Consider the following 26,772-nt stretch of genomic DNA (forward strand, 5'->3'; position numbering starts at 1 on the left):
TCAAGAGGTGAGTAACTCACCGTAAAATTTCCAGCCACTGACCTGCTCTTGTAGCCACATTATTTAAATGGTTGTTCCAGTTCAGTTTTTGATCACTGCTAATGATGGTGGGGGATTCAATCAATGTAGTGTCATTTAAAATCAAGGGGAGATGGTTAGCATCTCTATTTTTGGGGTGGTCAGTGCCTGACGCTTGTCAGCCCAAGCTTGAATGTTGTCCAAGTCTTACTGTATATGAAGACAGACTGCTTCAGTATTTGAGGAATCGAATATGGTGCACAACATTGGATAATCATCAACGAACATCCCCACTTCTGACCTTATGATGAAGGGTGAAGCTAGGGCCGGAGACACTATGCTAGGACACTATACGTGACAGGATGCTCCTTGACACTTTTCATGAAGTTGCTGATGATCGAATGCGGACTGATAGGCCAATAATTGGCCGGGTTGGATTTTTCCTGCCTTATGTGGACGGGTCATGTTTGGCAATGTTACACATTGTTGGGTACGTGTCAGTGCTATAGCTGCACTGGAGCAATTTGTCTGGGGCGCAGCCAGTTCCAGGCCACACATCTTCAGTATTGCTGCTAGGGCAGCACGGTAGCATTGTAGATAGCACAATCGCTTCACAGCTCCAGGGTCCCAGGTTCGATTCTGGCTTGGGTCACTGTCTGTGCGGAGTCTGCACGTCCTCCCCGTGTGTGCGTGGGTTCCCTCCGGGTGCTCCGGTTTCCTCCCACAGTCCAAAGATGTGCGGGTTAGGTGGATTGGCCATGCTAAGTTGCCCTTAGTGTCCAAAATTGCCCTTAGTGTTGGGTGGGGTTACTGGGTTATGGGGATACGGTGGAGGTGTTGACCTTGGGTAGGATGCTCTTTCCAAGACCTGGTGCAGACTCGATGGGCCGAATGGCCTCCTTCTGCACTGTAAATTCTATGTAAATGTTGCCAGGCATAATGTGCCGTCAGCCGTTTCTTGATATCGTGTGGAGTGAATCAAATTTGCCGAAGACTGACATCCATGATGATGCAGACCACCGGAGGAGGCCGAGATGGATCATCCTCTCGGCACCTCTGGCAGAAACTTTCAGTCTTGTTTTTTGCACTGACGTGCTGGGCTCCCGCATCATTGAAGAGGGGAATTTTATTGAGACTCCTATTCCGGCCTTTTGTTTATTTATTCATTACTATTCAGGACTGGATGTGGCAAAACTGCAGAGTCAGATCCTGTATATTGAAAATAGGATCGCATTGATTGTGTGATATAAACATTGACAAGTACTGGTGCAGTATTAATTGAAACAGAGTGTCGTGTATAAAAACAAAGACAGTGTCTAGTCTACCAAACATACAGATGGAGTCCAATTTAAAATTAGCAGAGGCAGCAGTAATTATTGAGGCAATGTCTGCTTCATGTGATGCAAGTCATCTCGATTTATATTCCATCTGCTGGCCAAACTTTGCAATTGCAGTTGCTGTGAAAATGTTGCTGTCAGGTATAATCCATGATGTTGATGTATCCATTATCCATTTCCACAAATGTAATATCACATCGCCTTCTACGGGAGGTGACAAAATTTAAAGTGTAACTAATTGCAGGTGTCGGTGGCTGATTCTCCCACATTGAGATCAGCACCAGAGCAAAGCGGCTCAATTCCTGGTAAAGCGTTTTTGTTCATCTTTGTTAAATAGAGGAATGTTTACCTGGGCGCTGTATGGAGTCCATGGGAAATGTAACATTCATCTCACAAGCATAGTGTTGGGGAGAGTTTATTGATTGATTATACCACCTGCAAAATGGTTGGGGCCATTGTGTCCGAAGCTTCCCAGGAAGTTAACATGGGATTTTAATTTTAAAGGGGAAATATGTGTGTGCGTGTAAAACAGAGATAATGCGTGTGTGAGAGACTGTGTGTGTGCGTGTGTGTGGCTGTGTTTGTGTGAAACACATGTTGCATACAAATTTATCAAAGGCCACGGCATCATTCTATTTTCAATGGATACACAGCAAATATTACCACAAATGTTGCACACGAAGCTCCAAATTGTCGTTCTGTGTTGCCGTTTTCTCGGTTTTTGTCTATTTCAAAGCTGCTAAATCCACTGATCCTGATGGTTCACACCAGCCCACCGACAGTGTCGAATGTTTATTGAGATTGATGAAAGTAATGTGAAGAAGTAGACATGTGGTAGAAAGAGCAGATCAAGTCCAGAGTAAATCTTGCGACACAAACACAGCACCTTACTTCCAGCAACATTTCGCCTGCAAGCAGATGAAGTGTTTAAAGTGTGAAGCCAGCAAAGGCCTTCCCGGTGATGCTGAGTGAGATATGTCAATAGTTGTTGCACTTCCCTCTGTCCACTTTGTTTTCCGATATTGGTTATGATTTTACATCATGAATCTCCTGTGGGATGCCTTATACCTTCCAGCAGAGAAGGCGGACGCCATAAATGGTCAGAAACATAGCAATTATATTCACCAATTTTCATTAATTTATGAATATAAATGATTAGATTCACCAATTGCCATGGTTCCACAAAGTCCTGTTTTAAATGAAGTTATACGGTATGGGCATCGAGGGCTAGGCCATGATTTATTGTCCATCGCTAATTGCCTTTCACAAAGAGGCGGAAAACTGCTTGTTTGAACCTCTGCAGTCACTCTGGTGTAGGTACACCGACGATGTTGTTAGGGAGGGAGTTCTAGGCTTTTGAGCCAGCGACAGCGAAGATTCGGTGATATATTTGCAAGTTAGGATAATGAATGATTTGGAGGGGAATTTCCAGGTGGTGATCTTACTATGCATCAGCTTCTAGAAGGATATGGTCCTGGGTTCAGAAGGTGTTTCGAAAGGAGATTTGCTGCGTTCCTGCAGTGTATGTTGTGGATGGTACATTGTTGCCATTATTCGCTGGAGGTGGATGGAATGAGTGTTTGCACATGGGGTGACAATAAAGCTTCTTTAGCCTGGATGGTGTCGAGCTTCTTGAATTTTGTTGGAGCTGCACCCAGCCAGGCAACTGGAGAGTAGTCAATTACAATCCTGGCTTATGCTTTGTAGATGGTGAACAGGCTTTGGGAATCAGGAGGTGAGTTGCGCACCGCAGGCTTCCTAGACGCTGATCGGATCTTGTAGCCTCAGCATTTATATGGTCAGTCTAGTACAGTATCTGGTCAATGGTAACCCCAGTGTATTGATCGTGGGGAATTCAGCGATGACAATATCAGTGAATGTCAAGGAGCGATGGTTGGATTCTATTTTGCTGGAAATGGTTATTGTTTAGCAATTCCGTGGAGAATGTCGCCAATTGTCACAAGTCACAAAGTTAAATAATGATATTATTCAATTATCATCAACACAACATAAAAAGTTGCATTCGCCAATTATGATCCGCGCTTTATTTTACAAAATGTAAATACAATTCATTTAAGGGAGGTGGATTTGAGACCAGGAAGAGATCAGCCATGATGATTGAATGGCGGAACAGGCTTGAAGGGCTTAATTGCCTATTTCTGCTCCTAATTCTTTTCTTGTATGTTTAACATAATTTATTGAGATTAAAGGTAATTGAGAGAGCATTGACCATTCTGTCACCAAGAAGTCACATTGCATCAGAATTCAGTGTGAAATAGAATTAAACCACACCGAGGATAATGTGCAGCTACCCAGCAGCCTCTGCGCTGTATTGGTCAGTAATCACCTCATCGTCACACAGAATCGCCAGACTGGAGTGTGAGATGATTTTTTAAGTGCCGGTAGAAATAAAAATGCCTTTACCTAATGTGACTTTAATGAATCTTTACTTCCCAATTTGTTATTACACTGTTCTGGAAAGTAATTCAACATTTACAGCTGTCCACTGAGTTTCACAGTATTTCTGTTTTCACGTTAATATGTTTTTAGTCTGGTGTCTTCATTAATTTGGGTGAGGACATCTGGAGTGACTTATTGTACACGAAATGGCCACATGTTCCAAATATTACAGCCGTCCCTCCTCAATGTAATCACGTCCCCGCTTTCTGACTTTGAGATGAAGATTCACCATCAGCAGAGAAGAATCACCAGAACCGCAGGAATATCTCCAGTTTCCTCTCAGTGACGTCCATTTCGTCAGTTCCCGATAGTCTGGGGAGGGAATTCACCCAGAACAGCATCAGCCACCGAATGATTCAGGCTGACACAAATTATAAAGGACCAACTTTAATTTGTGAAATCATCAAGCGCAAAACTGAGAATGTAGAACAGCATCTTTCAGGGCCATCTATCCATCCATCCATCAACCCCATTCACTGAATCCTCAATCACAATATTCAGGCATCCAGCTAACACTCATCTCTACATCAAATCAGTGATCCCTTTATATTTTGGGTGGACGGTGATGCAGTATTAATGTTATTGGGCCAGTAATAAAAATGCCCGGGTACAAATGCTCGGGTGCAAATCCCACCATAGTCGGAGGGGGAATTTGATTCCACTTAATACATCTGGAATACATATTACATGAAATCCGCTCTGTTTCACCAATGAAGGAAATCTGTCATCCCTCCCTGGCTTCACCTACATCAGGCTCCAGTCGGACAGCAACATTTCTGACTCTTCCGTTCATTCTGAACTGGCAAAGCAAACCACTCAGTTCAAGAGTAATTAGGAGCAGAGTCTTGTATTGAGTCCCACAATCCATGAAAGTATATAGCGGGAAAACATGAATATACATGTTGGTCTGTTACAAATGGACCCTCTGTCTGTTAGTCTGATTGTATTTCTATCCGTCATCACAATGTTATGAGATGTGGGAGAGATCCTCCAGCGGGATATTGCTGCTAAGAGGGACTACAAATCCTTTCCATAGAAATGGGAACAGAACAAATAGGTTCACAATTTAAAACATAAAATGTTCTCCAGTCCTGTTGCTGGGTAGATTTGTTTATAAATAGTTCTCATTGACAATGTTAAGAGTTTGAAGTTGGCTTGCAGCCAAGCTGTCAGTACTGAGCCAACAGATCTCTGAAAAAAAAATCCAGATGCTTCCTGTAAACAACATTGAACATTCGAGCCTCCCTGACTGCAGGCGGCTGGATTGCTGCCAAATACTGTGTGGGGCAGATTAGCCTGAATATGAATGGATTAAATGGGATTGATCCATTCAAACAATAAATGTTTAGTCGCACATGAAGTAAATGTTTTAAATGGTGTTCCATCTAAATAAATATATTCGGTGAATGTTCTGTTCACTCTTAGAATAAACATGATCGGAAAATAGTAAATTGACTCGTGCTATTTAATTTATATAAGTTCCGAGTAAAGGTCACTCTAGTTATGAAAGTCCGTTTGTGAAGAACCTAATGAAGTGAGAGTGAGTGGTGTTGATGGACCCAATCCACAAGCCCAATAAAATGAGGGGAATTGCAAAAAATATAAGTTGAAATAAAAGAAAATCATAAAAGTGCTCAAAACCCGCCGGAATTCCTGGAATATTCTCCGAGTTGTTGACCCCATTTAAACGGTGGAGTCTCTTATATCTGATCAGCACCGTGTTCTGTACAGTTTAATTTGTGCTGATTTCCATTATTTAACAGTCCCTCTTATTGCTGCCAATGAGTGGAGAAATGACCAGTTCATGACCTGCTTCAGTGGAAGATAAAACATTTATTCCTGTGATATTGTGTAATATGCCGCAAAGTCCTGATATCATGTGTTCCCAACACCAGTGAATGTTAGACAGCCGGTGGTCAGTAAAATTAGCGGCAATGATTTAGATGCTGAATGATAACTTTGCTATCGCCGCGTCCGTTCGGATTCATTAACTTCTCTGTCAAAAGCTGATGTGAATCTTATGCCTGAATTATCAGGCAAGCGGCTTCTTTTACCGCTAATGTTCTCAGGACTGTCAGAGGCTCAGGGGCAGTTCGAGAAATACCAGGAGAAACATGGTGTAATGTGAGAGTTTCTTCTTGTCCCCAGACCTACATTGTTTAATGATAGTCGTGCACCATTTAAATCGAATCACTTTATTCATTGCCCGTATTTAGTTACAGAATTCGAGAACAATTCTTCTGATAAATTATAAGTTATTGTTTTAATTGGATAGAGACCCAGAGTTGTTGCAAATTAGACAGACAGACGTCTTATTCCCTGTTAATATAATTCCACCTCTTTGTGATCATCCACTTATGTTGGAGTACAGAAATAAAGGACTGAATTTACAATGGAATTAAGTTTAATTAACAGATGCGAAAATATAAATTCACCAATAGGATGATGAGAGACATTACAATGAATCCATTCAGCCAAACAAATATCCCGATACAGAAAAATGTCTATTTTAATAATAACCTATAGTAAATATCTGGGCCAATTCTGTTCGGGGAGGGGAGGGGGGGGTGGAAGGGGGGACGTGGATCCAGCCGCCGCCTCCACCAGGGAATCAACAGGCGGCGCCTGGAAAGCCGCCCCCTTCTGCCCGGTATTTAAATGCCGCTCACTGGGACCCGAATCCAACAGTCCGGGAGCTGGTTTGTTCACTGAGTTCCTGACACAACCATTTCCCCCAAATGACCAGAAGGATGAGGTGGGCCATTTCTCTCAGTTTGTTGCTGACTTTCTTATCCCGTGAGTAGTTTTTATTGTCCAAGTCTCTCACTGTTACTGTCTCAGTGTTAGTCTCTCTCTGGAATGTTCCAGAGTCACCAATCATTTCACCAGCATTAATCCTCGGGCTTTTTGATATATTTTTACAGGTGTCCAGTCGGATGTTGTGTTGACTCAGCCAGAGGCAGAGACCGGGCGTCCCGGAGGCTCCCTGACACTGACCTGTAAAACCAGCGGCTTCGATCTTGGCAGCTACTGGATGAGCTGGGTCCGCCAGGTTCCCGGACAGGGGCTGGAGTGGCTGCTTTGGTACTCTAGTTCATCCAGCAACAACTACGCCCCAGCCATTAAAGATCGATTCACTGCGTCCAAAGACACTTCAAACAACATCTTCTCTTTGGCCATGAGGAGCCTGAAGACCGAAGACACCGCCATCTATTACTGTGCAAGACACCACAGCGAGAGGAACCAGGGCTGGACCCGCACAAGAACAGCTTGAGAGGGAATTCAGCAACTTGCACCTTAACCTAAAGGTCAGCACTTGATTCAAATGTAATATTAATGTCAGTGATCAGAGTCAAAACACAAGCTGCTTCTTACATAATTAACACAGAGAAAATTAAACAGTGAAACCGAACAAACTAATCGATCTAATAGGATGAGCTCTTGTCTGTTTATATTTACTGTTCACATTTTCAGAAATTACAGACTTGGTAATAATCATCGTTTTATTATTTCTGATTCTTGGAGAAAGTGTATGTACATTGGGTTTTATGAACTGCTGTCAAATTGTAAATTAGATCAGAAGTAAACGTGTATTTGAAGTGAATATTGAGCGGCAGAGCTGAACAGAGAGTGAGTGCAGTTTTTGTGCGGGTGTCTGTCACTGTGACTACAGTGGGTCACAGTGCTGTGCACAGCGACATCCTCATACAAAAAGCTCAGTGATAGAGTTTGTTCAAATTGGTGATCAGCGCCACAACAGGATTGTCAAGGCAAATGAGGCTTAAATAAAACACAATATTAGTTTGCAAAAAGGTATAAAAATCTTCCACTTTATCACTGTTGACCGACTCGCTAAATGTGCACAGAAGGTTTAAAAGTGTTCAGATCCTCTTTATAAATGTAATGACCAGGACAATCTGAAATAACTCACCCATTCGCTCTTGGAAGAGACAGAATTTGTTTTTTGAGTGAACAGTGAAATTAAATCTCTGTATTTTACAGTTAACAGTCTGCCGCAGTATTTGACACGCTGTGTCTCACTGTGATAGCTGGGGCACAGCAGTTACTGTCAATACAAAAAGGCCCTCAGCACTAATTCACTGAGGCTGGCTCAGTGCTCGATTTTACAATCCAACTTTATTTACAGTGAAGCATTATTTATTTCCAACACTGACAAAATAATAAGAATTAATATGGAAATTTGGTGGTCGTTAGTTAGTCACAGTTGGTGTTTTCAGTAACATTTCCATATCTGTGAAATGTAAAACATTCGGTCATTTATGAAGAGAGAACGGTACCACAAATATTAATATAATTTCCTGAAAATTAATCGTGAATTTTCTTTGCCGTTGGTTTGTGAATATTTAAAATAATGCTGGATTTCTGTCTATTTTGTGCAGATGCGGTTATTGTATGGAGCAGCTCAGGGAATGTGACACTGTGACGCCATGGACTACTGGGGACAAGGCACCATGGTGACGGTGACTGCAGGTAAGAACCATTCCGTCATTTACCAACTGTTTTACTTGAGTATTTGTTTTATATTTTTCTGCATTTTCAAAATCCATTCGTTCACTGAAATGTGTTTTGGTGGATCATGTATTGCGATGTTGTTGCAATGTTTAATTTGATTCTGCTGAAAGGGGGACATAGAATCCCGAGGTTTCTTGACAGAAAGATGCTGCTGAGGGATTCAGTCCCTGTTTGCTGTGATTTGATGTTTATTTGCTGAGGATACTGTGTGGCTGGGTTACTTTAAATACAAAACGTCTGTTTTTACCCCATGTTTAATATCGGTTCTATCTAATGTCTGCAGCTTGTATCGTCTTCCGCACAAGTGTTTGAGATCGAACCCAACATTGACAAAATGTGTTAAAGTTTCTGTATTATCTTATTGAACATATTCTGCTTACTGAAAGTGCTGATGGTATTATTCAAGTTTTCTGTTTAGTTTACCTGTTCATTCATTTGATGACATGAGGGTTTGGTACATTTTAAATTGAGATTTTCTTGCAATGTTACATTTGATTCTTTTGGAGGTGTTTGTAGAATTGAGCTGCTTCTCTATGATGTTTCACTCCTTCAGTGATGTGATTTGGTGTTTTCCTGCTGAGGAATGTTTTTGGGTGACTTTGTGTAGAAAAGTTTGTGAAACGGTTTGGCGTGTCAGTATTGTTTCAACTCGGTGACACTGAGCGGTTACACGGTTTGTGATTGAATGCAGAGTCTGCGTGTTGGAAACTGCTTGTCGCAGGATTGTCGGCAGAGAACAGGGAGGCTGTTTCTGCATCTTGAAAAAAAAGTGAAAATTGCAGATTAAACTAAGCCACATTTTACCACAAATCCTTTCCGAGCAGAAGTTGTTGCTGCAATCAGTTTGCCGTTTGTGCAAAGTTTAATTTCGGTGGCATCTGATGGTTGCAGCTTTTACCATCAACTGCAAACATTAAAAGCATTTAAATGTGTTTGAAAAATGACTCAGTATGAATAAAATGGTTAAGTTTCAATATTTATTTGTTGTTAATATTCGAGCACCTCGCAATGCTATTGCTGTTATTCCACATTTCTGTTTAGTTTAATAATTCATACAATTGGTTACGAGCTGGTTTGCTGGATATTGATATTTTCTTGCAATGTTAAGTTTGATCCTGTTCGATGTAGAATTGAGCTGCTTCTCCATAGACGGGTTTCAGTCCTTCATTGATGTGATTTAGTGTTTTGTTCTGTTGAGGAGATTGTGTATCTGGGTGACTTTAAATGATTCAGATCTGTCAAACGGTTCAGCGTTTCTGCATTGTTTAAACTCGGTGACACTGAGCGGTTACACGTTTTCTGGTTGAATGCAAACAGTCTCGGCTTTTGAAAATGCTTGAAGGGCGAATGTCGGGAGAAAACAGCCAGGTTTAAGAAAATAATCTAATAAAGATATGTTGATGCATTTTGTTATTTTAACTGAAGATTCCAGATTAAACGAAATAATGACTGAAACGCCCATGCCGAACATAGTAACATTTATATATTTCAAACAATTGCAATGCGGTGATACAACTCCATATTAACCAATGATTATTTTATATTAATATAATTCATCATTAATCACCTTTTACAATCCTGCTGTGTTCTGCACGAGGTTAACATGACCGGACAGGTTTCTAGGCTGGAAATACTTTGTAATTCCAGTTATTCTATTATTTCTGTGGCGCTGCAACCATAGTATACCTTCACTGTAATGTGTAGTTGGATAGCGAGGGAATTATCACTAACCTAACCTGAAACAGGTTTCTGAGATGTGGACGTCGCTGCCAAGCAAGGAATTGTTCCCATGATTTTATTTGTATTATAGGAAAGTTCAGATTGCCTATGACAAGAGATTGAAAAGTAAAAGCTTGAATGTCAAACCGATTTATTTATTTACAAAAGGTTAACAGTACCTTTGCATTTTATAATGACATCCTGTCTCCCATAGCTGTGCTCTACACACGATAGAATTATAGGAAGAACAGATGATAGGAAAGAAAGAATGATTATATCTTAACTTTAGGCTTAAATTTTATTAAATGCTAAATTCAACATCAAATTGTCGACGCTACTTGCTCATAATGTGTCAGTTTTACAAATGATTTGAATAAACATTACTGAGCTGGTCTCGTTATATTCATTACTTTCTGAGAATAGATGGAGTTTATGATTTATCAATGCGTTCAGAAAGGCGCATATTTTGCACATTTGTAGGTCGAATAGGGCAATTGGAGTTTAAAAAATTAAAATGTGAATACAGTCAATTAAATGTTAAGATGTTTCCATCTAGTAATTTGGAGTTTATTGCTCAACATTGTTTGATTGTCAGGTTGTTTTAATTAAACCCCAATTATTTCATAAAGCTCTGGGTAAAACAAGTTAGGGATTATTGAAAGCTATTTTTGTTATATTTATTATTATAGTACAGATAATCGAATAAAGAATTATCTGACAATTAACAATAACTTACAATACAATATCAGTGAGAATTAATTCAACATAAATGACCTCCTACAATTGAGTTGTATCCTGGCAATATCTCAAATGTTTTAGAGAACTTTAATAATATCTGAAATGTATTTAGGAAACAATACATTTCTTTACACTGCTGTGTACAGCTAAACTCTTTTGCTGATTACATTCTTTTGCTCTGATTCTTTTGCTGATTACATTTAATTGTGATTTAGATCATATCAGTGGGTAATGTGAATATTTTCTGGTTTGTTTAATTATTGCCCTGTCACTGAGTCTCTGTTCCGTCATTAATCTACCCTGAATCTGTAATATTTAATCTGCTCATTTTCAGCAAAACTACTTTTTGCCCAATTATCGAGATTTGAGACAGACAGGGAAAAATAGTTAAAAGTCGAATATGATATTGAAATTAATGTCAGTTTAATTTCAAATAAATTACTGAATTATTGTTGTCGGAAGTTGACCATTGATCAATTAGAATCAAACAGTTTCATGAAACTGACAGATTGAACAGATCTATCTGCTGGAACTCGATTGTTGCCATGTGTGTCTGTTCAGTTTCTGTGCGCGCGGTCACTGTGCTGGGACCAGGAATCTTCCTGGCTGGTTATAAATCTTCTGCTTCATTTTCCAGTATTTCAGGGAGTGCAATTTGATCAAGTCCTTCAATAAAACTTGTATCTGTGAGAAATGTGAAAATTTTACTTGATGTTTGACAAGGCGACTCAGAAAGGTGATTCCTCATCCAGATTGTGACAGAAAGAATTCAGCAACGCCAGACAACCTGTAGAAGGAGATTTGGTTGATTTTTAAGCAGTGATATATTGGTCTTGGGAATTTTCGATTAGGCAACGCAGAGAGAGAGTTACTGGGTTACATTCCGTGCTATTGTAATTCTTGATCTATTTAATGGGTCAGTGCAGCGGAGAAATCCCTTTGCATTTTATTTTTAATCCTATCCTAGGATTCTGGAGGCGCTGGCAAGGCTAGATTTTATTATATATGCCGAAGTGACCCCCGGAAAGTTTAGATGTGAAACATCCTTGAATAATTGCAGTCCATGTTGCGGAGGGATATCCGCGATATTGTCAGGGAGGGAGTTCCAGAATTTTGACTCGGCGACAGTGAAGGAATGATGGTGTATTCCTAAATCAGGATGGTGAGTGTCTTGGAAGAGAATTTGCAGGTTTTGGTGCACTCATACATCGACAGAAACATATACACACTCTCGCTCTCTCACACACATTCTCTCTCATCCTCACACAAACTCATTCTCTCACACACATAATCACAATACTTCTTTAAACATACACACTGTGCCTCGCACACAATGATTCTCACAATCTCACTCTCAGACACACTGTGACGATCTGCCTCTCTCACACACACATTCGCTCACACGCTCTCACTCACACACGCTCTATCGCACACGCACTCTCTTTCACCAAATCTCTCTGATACACCTTGCCTCTCTCTCTCTCTCACCCACGCTCAAACACACAGACCCTCTCCCTCACATACATGCATAATCGCTCTTCAAACACCGCATGTTTTCCTTCAGGCTCTCTCTCACACGCATTCCCTCTGATACATACACAATATCTCAGACGCACACAAACTCGCCAACATATTATTATCCTCTCACTCTCACGCACTCTCACGCGTGCACCCTGGCACATGCCCTCTCTCTCGTGGACACTGTCTCATTCTCTCCCTCTGACAAACAATCTATCTCTCTCTTTCAGGCATGCGGTATCTCACTCTCTCATATTCCCTCTCTCTGACACACACACTCTCTCATACGCACATTCTTTCTCTCACACACTCCCTCTCTATCACAGACACACTATCTCAGACACACAGATCTCTCTCTCTCTCACACAGTCTCACATCCATAATCGCTCTTCAAACAGAATCATTCCTTCTTTCACACACACAATCTCAAACATACTATCACTCTCCCTTTCTCTCACACACTTCCAAAGACACACACATGCACCCTGTCACACACATACATTCTCCCACCTGCTCTCTCTCTCATGCACACTGTGTCCCGTGTCTCTCTCACACAATCTCTCTCTTTCGCACATGCACACTCTCATACACACACACACATACTCACACAAGCACTTATTTCTCTCTCTCTCTCACACAAACACTAGTACATACATATCTCGTAAACACATTTTCTTTCACTCAAACACAGACATGTTCTTTGGCAAACTCTATCACACGTTTTCAGAAACACACAAACGCATCCCCACATTCTGCCTCTCTCTGACACACGTGGTCTCTCTCTCTCTGTCTTAGGTACACACCCACATGCTCTCTAATCTCTCACACACACTCAATCATACACACCCTATCTCGAACTCACGCACACAATCTCCCATTTCCACACACTCACACACACATTGCCTCTCTCACTCACACAGAAAATCTCACACACACACATCCCTTCACACACATTCACACAAAAACTCTCCCTTGCACATTATTTTATTCTCCCTCTAACACCTATCTCACATACATACACGTACTCTGTCTCTCTCTCTCACACACACACAGGAACACACACATATGTTCACAAACACTTACACTCAGAGGCGCAACACAGCAACATACACACAATCAAGAAAACACACACACACAGCAGCACACAAACAGGAACAGACACACGCTCACAGACAAACATGAACACCGAGGAACACGTACACAGGGATACAGAGGGATACACACACACACACGGGAATGGATACACGCTCACACACACATACACAATGAACACCTAGGAACACGCACACAGGGACACACATAAAGAACACACGGACAGCTGAGAGTGACTGTTCGTGACATCAAGGCAACATTTGAACCAGTGTTGCATCAAGGAGCCCAAACAAAACTGGAGTCAATGGGAATGGGGGGAAATTCCCCGCTGGTTTGAGTCATACCGAGCGGAAAGGAAGATGGTTTCGGTTTTTGGAGGTCAATCATCTCAGTTCCAGGACATCACTGCAGCGGTTCCTCAGTGTCGGCCCCACCATCTTTAGCTGCTTCAGCAATGACTTTCCAAAAGTCAGAAGTTGGGATTTTGGCTGAACATTGAACGATGTGCAGCACCATTCACGACTCCGCAGTTACTGAAGCAGTCCATTGCTAAATGCAGCAAGATCTGGACTATATCCAGGCTTGGGCTGACAAGGGGAAAGGAACATTCGTACCAGACAAGTGCACGCAATGGACATCTCAAAGAAGCGAAGATCGAACGATCACCCCAATGCCATTCAATGGAATTACCATCGCTGAATCTCCTGCTGACCATTGACCAGAAACTGAACTGGACTCGCCATATACACAGTGTGGCTGTGACAAGAGGTCAGAGACTCGGAATTCTGCATCCAAAACACCTCCTGACGCCCCAAAGCCTGTCCACCATCTGCAACACCAGGTTAAAGTCCAACAGGTTTGTTTGGAATCCCTAGCTTTCGGAGCGCAGCTCCTTCATCAGGTGAGTCACCTGAGTGAGACTTCTTACTGTGCTCACCCCAGTCCAACGCCGGCATCTCCATATCACCATCTGCAAGGCACATTCAGGAGTGTGATGGAATACTCTCCACTTGTCTGGATGAATGCAGCTCCAATGACACAAAAGTAGCCCGCTTAATTGGCACACCATCGACAACCACTCTCTCCCTCCACCGCTGAGGAACAGTCGCATCAGTGTTTACCACCTACAACATGCTCTGAAGGAGCTGGTCATGGCTGCTTGGACAGCACCTTCAAATCTCACAACAGCTACCATGTGCACAAGGACAGCAGATACATGGGAACATCACCAACTGGAATTTCTCCATTCAGCCTCTCACCATCGTGATCTCAAAATATCACATTGTTCCTTCAATATCCATGATTCAAAATTCTGGAGCTGCCTCCCAAACACCACATGGACTGCAGTGGTTGAAGAACGAAGCTCACCACCATCTTCTCTAGGGCAATGAGAGGTGGGAAATAAATGCTGGTCCAGCCAGAGACGTCTGCATCACAAGAATGAAGAAAACACACTCTCTGACACAATATGACAATAATTTTACGGCCTGAAATTGACATTTTCAACATGAAAATCTATTAAGTTGGAGGAAGGTTCATTGTTCCAGTTCCGAATTGTTTTGTACAGAATGAAATTACACCGACATTAAATCAGCTGTCCAGTGATCTACACTGCTGTCTGACTGTACACAGCCGGTGTTACTGAAAGTATTAAAGCAGCTGCCCAGTGATCTACACTGCTGTCTGACTTTACACAGCCGGTGTTACTGAAAGCATTAAAGCAGCTGCCCAGTGATCTACACTGCTGTCTGACTGTACACAGCCGGTGTTACTGACAGTATTAAAGCAGCTGCCCAGTGGTCTACACTGCTGTCTGACTTTACACAGCCGGTGTTACTGAAAGTATTAAAGCAGCTGCCCAGTGATCTACACTGCTGTCTGACTGTACACAGCCGGTGTTACTGACAGTATTAAAGCAGCTGCCCAGTGATCTACACTGCTGTCTGACTGTACACAGCCGGTGTTACTGAAAGTATTAAAGCAGCTGCCCAGTGAGCTACATTGCTGTCTGACTGTACACAGCCCGTGTTACTGAAAGCTGATCAATGTGGAGAATCAGGACAGGATGGATGGAGAGGAAGAGGAGGAGGTGGGGGTGGTGCAGCCGAATGGAGGAGCCCCCAGCTCGGCTGTGGACAACAGACAAGAGAAAGCTGAGCCTGAGCGGAATGTCATCCAGAGAAACATCGCCCGGCTTGGCCCGGAGTACCTGAATGATCACTCATTCACCCTCACTCACACTCACTCACCGTCACTCACACTCACTCACACTCACTCACACTCACTCACACTCACCCACACTCACTCACACTCACTCACTGTCACTCACACTCACTCACTCTCACTCACCGTCACTCTCACTCACTCACACTCACTCACTGTCACTCACACTCACTCACGCTCACTCACCGTCACTCTCACTCACTCACACTCACTCACTGTCACTCACACTCACTCACTCTCACTCACACTCACTCACCCCTGTTCACACTCACTCACAGTCACTCATACACACTGACTGATTAACCCATACTCATTTACCGACACTATGTCACAATCCCTCCCTCAATCATCCACCCTCGTGCATCCATACCCACTAACCCATATTCATTCACACACACACTCACCTATGAAAATCCTCAATCACCAACCCTCATTCCCTTACCCTCACTCACTCACAGTAATCCATCCGAACTAACTCACCCTCCCTCACCCACCTTGTCATCCACATTCACTTCCTCACCCTCACTCACCAACCCTCACCCAGCCTCACTCACCCACCCTCACTAACCAACCCTCACCCACCCTCACTAACCAACCCTCACCCACCCTCACTAACCAACCCTCACCCAGCCTCACTCACCCACCCTCACTTACCAACCCTCACCCAGCCTCACTAGCCAACCCTCACCCACCCTCACTCACCCACCCTCACTAACCAACCCTCACCCAGCCTCACTCACCCACCCTCACTACCCAACCATCACACAGCCTCACTCACCCACCCTCACTAAACAACCCTCACCCAGCCTCACTCACCCACCCTCACTACCCAACCCTCACAGAGCCTCACTCACCCACCCTCACTAACCAACCCTCACCCAGCCTCACTCACCCACCCTCACTAGCCAACCCTCACCCAACCTCACTCATCCACCCTCACTAACCAACCCTCACCCACCCTCACTAACCAACCCTCACCCACCCTCACTAACCAACCCTCACCCAGCCTCACTCACCCACCCTCACTAACCAACGCTCACCCAGCGTCACTCACCCACCCTCACCCAGCCGCACTCACCCACCCTCACTAACCAACCCTCACCCAGCCTCACTCACCCACCCTCACTAACCAACCCTCACCCAGCGTCACTCACCAACCCTCACCCAGCCTCACACACCCACACTCAATCACCCCACTCAAACTCACTCACCCTCACTCACCAACCCTCACCCGCCATCACTCACTCACACTCACTCACCCACCCTCACTCACCAACCCTCACCCAGCCTCACTCACTCACACTCACTCACCCACCCTCACACTCACCAACTCTCACTCACACTCACTCACACTTACACACACTCAACCAGCCCACTCACACTTACTCACTCACCCCCACTCACCCTCGCTCACCAACAATCACCCACCCTCATTCACTGTCATTCACTCGCCCACTCACTCTCTCACACTCATTCACCCACACTCAACCACCCCACTCTCACTCGCTCACCTTCACTCACCAACCCTCACCCATCCTCATTCACTCTCACTCACTCACCCACCCTCACCCTCACTCACTCACACTCATTCACCCACACTCAACCACCCCACTCACTCACTCATCCTCACTCACTGACTCACACTCACACACACTCACTCACCCACACTACTCACACTCAGTCACACTCACTCATCCTCACTCGCCAACCCTCACCCCCTCTCTCGCACTCATTCACGCAACTACATTCACTCACTCCCACTCACCCTCACTCACCAACCCTCACTCACACTGACTCACACTCACTCACCCACAGCCAACCACCCCACTCAAACACTTTCAATCACTCACACTCACTCAACCACCCTTACTAATGGAAATCACCCAGTCCCTTCACTCAGCCACCGTCACTCACTCACACTCACTTATTCACTCACTCCACACAACCTAATTCACTCCCCTCACTCAACCAGTCCCACACGCCCAGCTTCGCTCACTTTTCATAACTCACGCACCCTCACTCACCCACACTCATTCGCTCACCCAATGTGATTCACTCACCCACACTCATTCACCCTCACTCATCCACCCTCATTCACTCAACCTCATTTACCCACCCTCACTGAGCCTCACCTTCATTCACCCACCTTCACTCCCTCAGTATGCCTCACTCACGCATGCTCACTCACCCACTGTCACTCACTCTCCATCATTCATCCACCCTCCCTCACTCACCCACCATTACTCACGCAGCCACATTCATAAACCTCAGATCACCCAAAATCTCACTCAACACCAAATCGCCCACTCATTTATTTACATGCTGTGGAGATGCTGACGTTGGATTGGGTGAGCACAGTAAGAAACCTGACAACTCCAGGTTAAAGTCCAACAGGTTTGTTTGAAACACTAGCTTTCGGAGCACTGCTCCTTCCTCAGGTGAGTGAAGAGGTAGGTTCCAGAAATATATATACAGACAAAACTCTATATGTATGTTTCTGGAACATATCTTTTCCAGATGTTTGAAACAAACCTGTTGGACTTTAACCTGATGTTGTAAGACTTCTTACTGTGCTCATTTATTTTCAACCACCACCGTCGCCCATACATCCTCCCTTACTCACCAATCCATCCTCACTCATTTACAATCGCACACCCATCCTCATGCTCCACACTCATACGCGCCCACCATTGTTCATGCACACACACTGACACACCCAGCCACCCTCTTCTCACTCCCGCCCTAATTCACACCCACGCTCGCTCACCCTCATTCACTTGTCCCCTTGCTCACTAAATGTGCGGGAGTTAGTCTGCAACGAGAGAGGAAGAGAGAATTGCAGCGAAGCGTGAGAGCCAGTGTGCACGAACGTGGGTGCCTGGTAAGGGAGCAGTGAGACCCAGGAGAAAGAGAAGAGAGCTGGAGGGAAGCGTCAGGGTCGGGGGTGGGGAGAATTGTAAAGAGGACGTGGGAAAATATCGAGGGAGAGGAACATGTCAAAGAGTCATGGAATAGAGCAGAGAGCCCTGGAAAGGGTAGAGAGATGGGGAAATGTGCGGGAAGCCTCGGAAAAGGCAGAGAGCTGTGGAAAACTGCGGGGAGCCTGAGAAAATATAGAGAGTTGCGGAAAGGACAGGGAGCCTGGGAAAAGGCAGAGAGCTGGGGAAAAGCACAGGAAGCCTGGGAAAATATAGAGATCTGGGGAAAGGACAGGGAGCCTGGGAAAAGGCAGAGAGCTGGGGAAAAGCACAAGGAGCCTGGGAAAATATAGAGATCTGGGGAAAGGACAGGGAGCCTGGGAAAAGGCAGAGAGTTGGGGAAAAGCACAGGGGGACTGGGAAAAGGCAGCGATCTGGAGAAAGTACAGGGAGCCTGGGAAAAGGTAGAGAGCTAGGGGAAAGCACAGGGAGCCTGGGAAAAGGTAGAGAGCTGGGGAAAAGTACGGGGAGTCTGGGAAAAGGCAGAGAGCTGGGGAAAAGGGCAGGGAGTCTGGGAAAGGGCAGAGAGCGGGGGAAAGCACAGGGAACCAGGGAACAGGCAGGGAGCTGGGGAAGAGCACAGGAGCCTGGGAAAATGTATAGAGCTGTGGGAAAGCGCAGGGAGCCTGTGAAAAGGTAGAAAGCTGGGGAAAAGTGCGGGGAGTTTGGGAAAGGGCAGAGAGCGGAGGAAAGCACAGGGAGCCTGGGAAATGGTAGAGAGTTGGGGGAAAGCGCAGGGAGTCTGGGAAATGGTAGCGAGCTGGGGAAAAGCACAGGGAGCCTGGGAAAATATAGAGATCTGGGGAAAGCACAGGGAGCCTGGGAAAAGGTAGAGAGTTGGGGGAAAGCGCAGGGAGTCTGGGAAATGGTAGAGAGCTGGGGAAAAGCACAGGGAGCCTGGGAAAATATAGAGATCTGGGGAAAGGACAGGGAGCCTGGGAAAAGGCAGAGAGCTGGGGAAAAGCACAGGGAGCCTGGGAAAAGGCAGAGAGCCGGGGGAAAGCATAGTGAAGCCGGGAAAAGGTAGAGAGTTGGGGAAAAGCACAGGGAGACTGGGAAAAAGGCAGCGATCTGGAGAAAGTACAGGGAGCCTGGGAAAAGGTAGAGGTTTGGGGGAAAGCGCATAAATAAGCCTGGGAAAAGGTAGAAAGCTGGGAAAACGTGCGGGGAGCCTGGGAAAGGGTAGAAAGCTGGGGAAAAGTGCGGGGAGCCTGGGAAAAGGTAGAGAGCTGGGGAAAAGCACAGGGAGCCTGGGAAAAGGTAGAGAGCTAGGGGAAAGCACAGGAAGCCTGGAAAAGGTAGAGAGCTGGGGAAAAGGGCAGGGAGTCTGGGAAAGGGCAGAGAGTGGGGGAAAGCACAGGGAGCCAGGGAAAAGGCAGAGAGTGGGGGAAAGCACAGGGAGCCAGGGAACAGGCAGGGAGCTGGGGAAGAGCACAGGAGCCTGGGAAAATGTATAGAGCTGTGGGAAAGCGCAGGGAGCCTGTGAAAAGGTAGAAAGCTGGGGAAAAGTGCGGGGAGTCTGGGGAAAGGCAGAGAGTTGGGGGAAAGCGCAGGGAGTCTGGGAAAGGGCAGAGAGCGGGGGAAAGCACAGGGAGCCTGGGAAATGGTAGAGAGCTGGGGAAAGCACAGGGAGCCTGGGAAAAGGTAGAGAGCTGGGGGAAAGCGCAGGGAGCCTGGGAAAAGGCTGAGAGCTGGGGAAAAGCACAGGAAGCCTGTGAAAAGGTAGAGAGCTGGGGGAAAGCACAGGAAGCATGTGAAAAGGTAGAAAATTGGGGAACAGCACAGGAAGCCTGGGAGACGATATGGAAATGGGGGAAAGCACAGGGAGCCTGGGAAAAGATAGAGCTGTGGAAAAGCGCAGGGAGACTGGGAAAAGGTATAGAGCTGGGGAAAAGTGCAGGGAGCCTGGGAAAAGAAGGAGCTGGGGAAAAGCGCAGGGAGACTGGGAAAATGCATAGAGCTGGGGAAAAGTGCGGGGAGCCTGGGAAAAGGTAGAGAGATGGGGAAAAGCACAGGGAGCCTGGGAAAAGGTGGAGAGCTGGGGGGAAAGCGCAGGGAGCCTGGGAAAAGATGGAGCTGGGGAAAAGCACAGGGAGACTGGGAAAAGGCAGAGAGCTGGGGAAAAGCACAGGGAGCCTGGGAAAAGGTAGAGAGATGGGGAAAGCGCAGGGAGCCTCGGATACGGCAGCGAGCTGGGGTGGGGGGGGGGGGGGGGGGGTCGCATGGAGCCTGGGAAATGGTATAAAGCTGGGTTAAAGTACAGGGAGCCTGGGAAAAGGCAGAGAGCTGGGGAAAAGCACAGGGAGCCTCGGAATGGGTAGCGAGCTGGCGGGGGCGGGGAGGGGGGGGGGGGTGCGGGAACACACGGAGCCTGGGAAATGGTATAAAGCTGGGTAAAGTGTAGGGAGCCTGGGAAATACGAGAGCTGAGTAGTGAGCAGGTGAGATGGGCAGAGAGCTGAGCGCAGACAGGGGAGAGAATCTGCAGGAACACGGGGAAAAGTGGTAATTGCTGGGCCAAAGCCAATAATCAGGGGGCAAAGTGCCATGTTCTGGGGAAAAGCACAAAGAGCAAGTGGAAAGTTCCAGAAGCTGAGGCAAAGAGCAAACAACCTGGAAAGGTGCAGCTGGGCAAATTACAGAAGTGGAGGAAAGATCAGAGAGCTGGGAACAGCGCAGAGAGCTGGGAAAAGGACAGGAAGCTGGTTATCACGGATACATGGAATGCGGAGTCCATCCCACAAACTGCTCCGCCATAATCATATTGAATGGTGCAGGAGACCTGAGGGACCGAATGGCCGCATCCCGCTTTTAATGTCCAGGGTCCTGTAATTGGAGAATTTTGGAGTTACTTGCACATGTGCTCAAACGTAGAATTTTATAGTCATTATTTAAATACCTGGAAGATTTTTCTGAAGCAAAGTCACGACTCCCTGTTTTGGGGAGTGGGGGTAGTGAGGTGGAGAGAGGGGGGACATCAGTCAGTTTGAACACAGGCAATTTCCAAACAGCAATGACCGAAATGAAGAGACAACTTCTTTATCACAAAGTGCTGTTGGTGGAAAAAACATTGGTGTCATAAATAATGGGGAAACCCTCCGCTCTGCTCATTGAAAGGAATGAATGGTACATTTTCAGATGACACCATAATGCTAATTTCTGCAAGGTGTTAGAAATGGAGAAAGAGATGTGAGTTTCTAAAGAGGGAATAAACAAATGGTGATTCTCAAAAGTTAGAAGTAACAGATGCTCAAGTATGGATGCAGTTAATGCGAACGGTTTATGATAAATTTGTAACTTTATCCAAATTCTAAGTTGTATGATACCTTAATGACAAATCCCAGAGTCTAACTTGTTCAATTGGCCATTCTCTCCCAGCGACACCGTCTCCGCCCACTCTCTACAGCCTGGTCTCCTGTCAGCAACACAACACCGGCGGCTCCGTCACCTACGGCTGTTTGGCAATGGACTACTCCCCAGAAATCACCAGCCTTACCTGGAAGAAAGATGGGCAGCTGATCAGCACTGGAGTTAAGGAATACCCGTCAGCGAGAAACAAGAAGGGAACCTACACCCTGAGCAGCCAGTTAACCATCACCGAGTCAGAGGGGGTATGCAGCAAAATCAGCTGTGAGGTTCGACACAGCGGCTCAGACAAGAGCATTGGAATGACATGTAAGTGTTATGGAAACTGTGCGAAGCAGAACCGCTGTGATTACTTTATTTACACCTTTGGCTATAACATATTTATGGTAAAGTGTGCCGTTCTGATTCCTGAGGAAAATATTGGCCGCAGAGAAACAGTTAAAATATAATAAATCATTTTATTTGTCACACCATCTTCTGCAAGAAATGTCTAAATTGTGTTTCTTGAAGGCCCGCCTGGTGTCCCTCCACATGTTATCCTCACCGTGAGTTCCAGTGAAGAAATCACAAGACAGAAATTTGCAACCATCGTCTGTTCAATTAACGATTTCCAGACAAATTCAATCACGATAAAGTGGCTGAAGAATGGACAACCCATGGCTTCAGGAATTGTCACCTCTCCCGCCTGTGAAGTGAACGGGAACTTCTCGGCGAGCAGTCGGCTGACAGTCTCCGCTGGGGAATGGTTCAGCAAAGCGGTCTATACCTGCCAGGTCACTCATCAAGAGGTCACCCAAAGTCACAACATCACCGCGTCTGGTAAGAGACACAAACAGAGGAAACAATAAATCACCCTGCACTCTGATGTTAATCCAAATCAGGAATTTATTAAAATCAGTACAAAGCACAGAATAACTTCTAATTTACTGCCATGTAGTTTGTGTTTCATTCTGATGTAAGAGCTGCATTTGGATTGCTCACCATTCAGGATTTGATCAGCAGAGGAATAAATGTTTCCCTCTAATTTGAAGTCATTTAGTGAGTGAGGTGGATTTGATATCAGCCTTATCCTGAGACAGCTGATTATATTTGAGAGGCAGTGGGTGTCTGAACCCCTTTATTGATAACAGCTCCAAGGAAAATTGTTGGAAAGTTCATTCAACCTATTTATAAATCAGCCTTCCGTATTAGGTTTCCGAGATCAGGATTGGAATATTTGTATTGGGAATGCTGCAATACTCGTTCATTAGAATGCCATTGGTGCTGACTGTATTTCACAATGAGAATCGTTTAAGATAACCAAACTGGTTTTCCATTGTGTACAGAAGATTAATGGCGATCATTAGAAGTTTCGAAGTTGATTTATTCCCATTGAGTGAGTGAAGGCTGAATCCTTCTGTCCTGATTCTGAAGATGAAACTTGTGTTGATTTTCATGTTTTCATTCACAGATCCTTCTGATTGTATTACCGCCTCAGTAACAATACTGCCACCACCAATAGAACAGGTCTTACTGGAGGCGACTGTCACCTTAACCTGCGTCATTTCGAATGGTCCTTATGGAGTCAACGTGTCCTGGAGTGAAGCGAAGAAGCCGCTGAAATCAGAGATTGCCGACCAGCCTGGGGCAGATACTGAGAGCGTGGTCAGCAAATTAAACATCTCGACACAAGCCTGGCTGAGTGGGGCTGTGTTTGACTGTGTGGCGAGCCATCAGGACCTGCCAACTCCTTTAAGAATTTCAATCCACAAAAAAATAGGTGAGCGGTGAAACTGAAGCAATAAGTGAGTCATTGTGTCTATTTCTAGTGTCAGTGCAGCGGTCAGTATTTAGTATTCAGTGTATTTATGGTCCATTCTGATTGGCAATTCCACGACTAAAATTTTTGGGCCTGTTGATCTTAAGGGGGAAATTGCTACGTAGATGAAGGAACAATGAATTAAAAGCAGTGATATGGGGTTTAGACGGAGCTAGACCAATGGCCACAAGACGTAGGAGCAGACGTAGGCCATTCAGCCCAACAACACTGATCCAGCCTTCAATGAGATCATAACTGATCTGATGTGATGATCTTCAACTCCTCTTTCCCGCCTTCTCCCGCAGTTACCAGACACCTAAACGACCCTCTTACGGACTGACCTCATTAACACTACACCTCTGTATGCTTCACCCGATGCCGGTGTTAAGTAGTTACATTGTGTACCTTATGTTGCCCTGTTATGTATTTTATTTTATTTCCCTTTCTTTTCATGTACTGAATGATCTGTTGAGCTGCTTGCAGAAAAATACTTTTCACTGTACCTCGGTACACGTGACAATAAACAAAATCCAATCCCATATCTCCCATTGGTTGAAAATATGTCTCTCTCAACCTTGAACATACTGAACAACCCAGAATCTACAGCCCCCTGGGTTAAATCATTCTACAGCTCCCCGACGCTCTGAGAGAGGAAATTCCTTCTCATCTCTGTCTGAAATGGGCGAACATTGACTATGTGATCCTGCACTCTGGTCCGAGATGCTCCCACAAGGGAAAACAACCTCTCAGCGACTACACTCCGAAGCTCCCTGAGAATCTTTCATGTCTCAATTAGGCCGCCTTCATTCTTCTAAACTCCCATCAGTCCAGGCCCAGCCTACTTAACCTCTCCCCATAAGAAAATCCCTCCATACTCGGGATCAACATCGTGATCCTTCTCTGGACTGCCTTCAAAACCAATCTGTCTTCCTTAGATAAGGGCACCAAAACTATTCAAAGTATATCAGGTGCAGACTAACTAGTGCCTTGTATAGTTTTAGCTCGACTTCCCCATGTTTATATTCTATTACCTTTGAATTAAATGTCAACATTCAATTTGTCTCCATATTACCTGCAGAACTTGATTTGTGTGGTTTCTGCACGAGGATCCCCAATTCCCCCGTTACTTCAGCTTTCTCCAGTCTTTCTCCATCTGAATTATATTCCGTTATGTTCCTCCTCCTCCCAAAGTGTCTAACCTCACATTTTCCTACATTATGTTCCATCTGCCAAGTTTTTACTCAGTAACTAAAGCCCTCTCTGTCCCTCTCTAGATTTTCTGTAACTTCACCACTTGCCTTTATATTTTTGTCATCTGCAGTCGTGGGAATAGTACATTCATTTATTAAACACAGTTTTGAAATTCATGTATATTACATCTATTGCCCCCCCCCCCCCCCCCCCCCCTCCTCTCTAGCCTTCGCGTTATCACCTCGAATAAGGGCAATACATTTGTCAGGCATGATTTCCCCTTCACGAAGCCGTGCTGACTCTGTTTGATTATGTTATGTATTTCGAAATGCTCAGCTATTGGATCTGTTATAATGGACTCGAACCGTTTTCCACTGACAGATGTTAACGTCCCTGGCCTATAGTTACCTGTTTTTGACACCCTCCCTTTTGAATAAGGGTGTCACATTGGCAGTTTTCTAATCCTCTTGGGGTAAGGTGGGAGGAGCCTGGTTTGGAGTTTATACACCAGCACAGAACAGTTGGGCCGAATGGCCTGTTTCCCTGCTGTACACTTTCTGAAACTTTCGAATCCATAATCCGTAAATCCTCAGGGAAAAGGATTGTGTCCACCTCTGCTCCGAGCTGGGAACCCGGACAGATCCCAAAGTGGAAAATGGAAACCTTTAAAATCCAACACAAAACACATTTCTCTCACATCTAACCCGCGGTTCCATTGTCTCCGGAATTCCCCATTTTATTGACATTTATTGTACATTTTCTGCAGATTCCAATCCGCGGGAACCGTCCGTCTCTGTCCTCCTGCCCTCGGCTGAAGACGTCTCCGCTCAGAGATTCGTCTCCCTCAGCTGCTTAGTGAGAGGTTTCTCCCCCCGAGAGATCTTCGTCAAGTGGACCGTCAATGACAAGCCGGTGAATCCCGGGAACTACAAGAACACCGAGGTGATGGCGGAGAACGGCAATAGCTCCTTCTTCATGTACAGCCTGTTATCCATTGCAGCGGAGGAGTGGGCCAGCGGCGCTTCTTACTCCTGTGTGGTGGGACATGAAGCCATCCCCTTGAAGATCATCAACAGAACGGTTGATAAATCCAGCGGTAAACCCAGTTTTGTGAACATTTCCCTCGCTCTGATGGACACCGTTAATTCATGCCAATGAGAATCTATTGGTTATATTTCGAACTAAAATAAAATAATAAAGTTTTTTTCCTCCAATTGTGATTTAAATGCACGGCCGCTTAATTAATGGCGCTTCCACTTTGCTGATATTAGATCTGTTCAATGAGACCCGGATTTCTACAGGTCTCAGCCCCAAGTCTGATACAACCAGTGCTCCCAGCTCAGATACACCCTGGGTTAGAGACAGAGTAAAACTCATTCATTCCAGGATTCAGCAAAATATCTTCATTGACTTTCCTCCCGCTGAGGAGAAATCGGACAATTCCCCATTTCAGACAAACAAACCATCACATTTAGATCTCGGTGTTCCTGCTTCTCTCATTGTCCATCCCTTTAAAATTAATGTCAGCTTTAAATTGCTGCATCAGACCCACTGGGAACTGAATTGAGGGTTACACAGAAACATGGACCAACAATCGCCAGTCAAAGAGAGGGGGAAGTGAAATTGTTAATCCACTGTACCCGCACTTTCCCAACAGAGAGAGGGGGAGGGGCATTAGTTAATCCACTGTACCCGCACTTTCCCAACAGAGAGAGGGGGAGGGGTATTAGTTATTCCACTGTACCCCCAACTTCCCCAACAGAGTGAGGGGGAGGGGCATTAGTTAATCCACTGTTCCCCCA

At 45.1% G+C, this 26,772-nt stretch overlaps 1 pseudogene across 1 annotated transcript; it reads left to right on the forward strand.

Annotated features, from left to right (window-relative positions):
• The first annotated feature begins 6,447 nt into the window (after positions 1-6,447).
• LOC119961729 lies at positions 6,448-26,184 on the forward strand (annotated as a pseudogene). Its single transcript, XR_005459733.1, has 7 exons — positions 6,448-6,611; positions 6,740-7,048; positions 8,235-8,306; positions 21,994-22,290; positions 22,492-22,800; positions 23,432-23,740; positions 25,737-26,184. The product of XR_005459733.1 is annotated as an Ig heavy chain C region-like (transcript).
• Positions 26,185-26,772: the final 588 nt, after the last annotated feature.

The sequence above is a fragment of the Scyliorhinus canicula genome, unplaced genomic scaffold, assembly GCF_902713615.1.
Source record: "Scyliorhinus canicula unplaced genomic scaffold, sScyCan1.1, whole genome shotgun sequence".
Classification (NCBI taxonomy): domain Eukaryota; kingdom Metazoa; phylum Chordata; class Chondrichthyes; order Carcharhiniformes; family Scyliorhinidae; genus Scyliorhinus; species Scyliorhinus canicula.